The 3316-nt window shown below is 39.7% G+C and overlaps 1 pseudogene; it reads left to right on the plus strand.

Moving 5' to 3' along the window:
• The first annotated feature begins 481 nt into the window (after nt 1–481).
• On the plus strand, nt 482–2253 carry LOC143881060 (protein JINGUBANG-like; annotated as a pseudogene).
• The last annotated feature ends 1063 nt before the right edge of the window (nt 2254–3316 follow it).

The raw sequence follows: 3316 nt of genomic DNA on the forward strand, positions 1-3316 counted from the left end.
GTTGTAGAACCAGTGGGTCTAGACTACCAAGATTGTAATTTGTTGGCCCATCTATGGACGGTCTAGATCCTCCGATCATACAGCCAAATGTACGATGATGATGATGATGAACATTTTTTTTTATCAGTCCAAAAAATGATATAAGGGCAATTCAGTCATATCCCAAAAGGGGTGTATATAACTAATTCAGCACTTAGCCTTTGACAGCTTAATATTCCTCCATAAAAAAGTTTGTGGTCCCCACCAAAAGCCCTTATTTTCAATGTAGCCGTTGCTCCTCTCCCAATTTAAATATTGTTTTTGAAGTGATATATTCTCCCCCTTTTCTTCCCTGTGGCAGCCCACTACAGTGTATTTATAAATTATAACTACTTTTTACACTACACCCGGTGGCCCAAGTAAGAAAGAGGAGCGAATATATCATTTCCTTTTTTAAATAAACAAACACAGACATGAAGAAAACCTCTCTTGATGATGCGCTCCTACCCACCAAGACCATTTTCATTATTTCTCACCAATTCTCTCCAACGGCCTTCTCTGTTTTTTTTTTCTATTTCGTCTTCTTATCTTTGTCTCTAACCCATACCCAGTATTTCCGGGCTTTGTTACAACAACCCACATAAGAATAGCCATCTCCCTTCTTCTCACTCTTCAAAGAAACAAAAACCCATTTGCAAAATCCCCAAAATGGTCTACTCAAAGAAGAACTCTTCTAGTCTAGAACTCACATTATCATTCCCATTGCTCTCCAAAACTAGTATGAAAAGCAGCGACTCTGATGACAGTCCTACTTCGCATCGAATCGTTTCTGATGATACAAGTAAGCAACTTTCTGACACGCCTGGTGCTTCGTACCGGTCTCTGGCGGTTTTATCTGGCCATGTGGGATCTGTCTCTTGCTTGGCACTCTGCGGCGAATTTGTCCTAAGCGCGTCCCAAGGTAAGGACATTATAGTGTGGCAACAGCCCGACCTTCGCCAATTTGCCAAATTTGGTCAGGGGATGGTGTGGTGAAGGCCTTAGTGACAGTTGGAAACAAGGTCTTCACCGCGCATCAAGATAGTCGGATTAGAGTTTGGAAGGTTTCGAGGAGCTGTGAGAATATATTTAGGCTTATAGCCACATTGCCCACTACAAAGGACTACTTGGGCAAATTCATGAAGCAAAGCAATTATGTCCAAACTCGGCGGAACCATAGGAGGTTATGGATCGAGCATGCGGATAGTATCTCGTGCTTGGCTGTCTATAATGGCTTGATATATTCGGGGTCGTGGGATAAGACTTTGAAGGTGTGGAGGATTTCTGATCTTAAGTGTTTAGAGTCTATACGGGCGCACGATGATGCGATAAATGGGTTGGTCGCACACAAGGGGATGGTTTATTCGGTGTCTGCGGATGGGAAGATTAAGGTTTGGGGTAAGGGAAAGAGTTCACATTGTCTAAGGGGGGTGTTGGAGGGACACAAAGATGTGTCACTTAATTCAGTGATTGTTTGTGAGGATGGGAGGTGGGTTTATGTGGGTGGTTCAGATGGGTGTTTGATGGGTTGGGAAGGAGATGGGGTACTTGAAACATGGAGGTTGGTTTGTGATTTAAGGGCACATAAGATGGCTGTGTTGTGTTTGTGTTCTACGGGGGAGTTTGTGTGTAGTGGTTCAGCTGATAAGAGCGTTGGAATATGGAAGAGAGAGGCTTGTGGTGGGCTTTCTAGTGTTGGGGTAATAAGGGGGCATGAGGCACCGATAAAGTGCTTGCAAGCCTCATCTTATAATGTTGGAGGTGGGTTCTTGCTCTATAGTGGGGGTCTTGATAGGAGCTTAAGGGTTTGGTGGGTGCCCAAGGAGTACTATTCTATGGATAAAGAGGGAAGCAATAAAACAGAGTTGGCAGAGAAAACATGTATCATGCTATGTTAGGGGTTTTCATGTTTGGTGTCTAATTTAAGGTTTGAAAGGGTAAAATGCATTTTTCAAGCATTTGATATCCTATTAAATTGATTTCAGAGTTGGATTCTTTGTCTAGATACTAGTGTTTTGAGTGTCTAAAGAGTTTTTTTGGTGTAAAGAAATGACGCAGCACAAAAATTGCTGGTCTATAAGAAAATATGTGATTGGTGTAGTACTCTTATTTTGAAAATTCATTTGATTTTTTGCAAATGCTGTAATTGGGGTGTTGGGGGTTCCATTCAATAAGAAAAATAGTACTTTGAATGTAAGATTGTTGTTTTGATGCATTGTAATTGTCTTTCTAGTGATGTGCTTCTGCGTGCAAGTCGCATTGTTCTACAAGTATAAGCAGTTTTCTTTCCTCCATTGCTTTCATGAAAATCCCATTTTACAGCTCTAACCATGATTAGAGATTTACATGAAATTCAGAACAGTGATTATTGTTTTTGAAGAGTTTTCTTTTTCTTTTCTTTTTATAAAAAGAGAAGGCAGACCAAATTGCTACTGGTCTAAGAACAAATGTTACTAGTGTATAATTAACAGTAATTATGGTGTTTGAACTTTGAAGAGAGTTTTTTTTTTGGTAAGAGAGAGAAGGCATCACAAAGTACTATACTGGTCTAAGAGAGTGTCTAATTCTTTTTTTTTTTATGACATGGGGTATCCCCACGCCATTTAGGGCAGGACTAAACCCTACGGATGCACGCAATCACCCGAAAATTACTTGCATCTCAATGCTTCCAATCAGAAATTGTTGCGTTTTTCTTAAGACTGTTGTTCTACAAGGATAACCAGTTACTTGCCTCCCTATTTCTTGCATGAAATCCCTTTTTACAGCTCTAAAGGTGATTATCATGTAGTTTTGAACTTAAGAACCCAAGAAGCAGCTATCCTGCCAAAGAAATAATCTTCAATAATAAAAACAAACTTGTATTTGAACTCTCTCAAGAAACAAAAGGAAACTTGTGCTTGACCCATCTGCAGAAAGCTTGCATCCATCTCAAGAAACATAAGGAAAAGGGATACCAACAATAGTATCTTGCAGAAACCGTGTCTTGCAACTTGAGGGACCACCTGATTTTTAGCCTAGTTGAATTCTTTTAGAAAGGGAGGTTTCATATGTATTGATCTAGAAAGGAATTAGGAAGACAGATTACTAAGTCTGCAGAAAAAGAACATTAATTTAACAAAAAGTTGGCCAAAGAACCACCGTCCTAAATAAAAAGAAAAGAGAAAAAGATGGTCCAGTTTGAAAGCATAGGCTGTGGAGTCTAAAGAAAGTATATAAACTTCAAAGAAAACTGAAATCTAATATTATCTCCTTTTCTCTTTTCCCCTGTTTCAATGACTGATTAGATCGAAGCAGTGCT

This window comes from Tasmannia lanceolata, unplaced genomic scaffold (assembly GCF_043159265.1).
Source record: "Tasmannia lanceolata isolate RefF3 unplaced genomic scaffold, GAP_Taslan_0.1 ptg000007l, whole genome shotgun sequence".
NCBI lineage: Eukaryota > Viridiplantae > Streptophyta > Magnoliopsida > Canellales > Winteraceae > Tasmannia > Tasmannia lanceolata.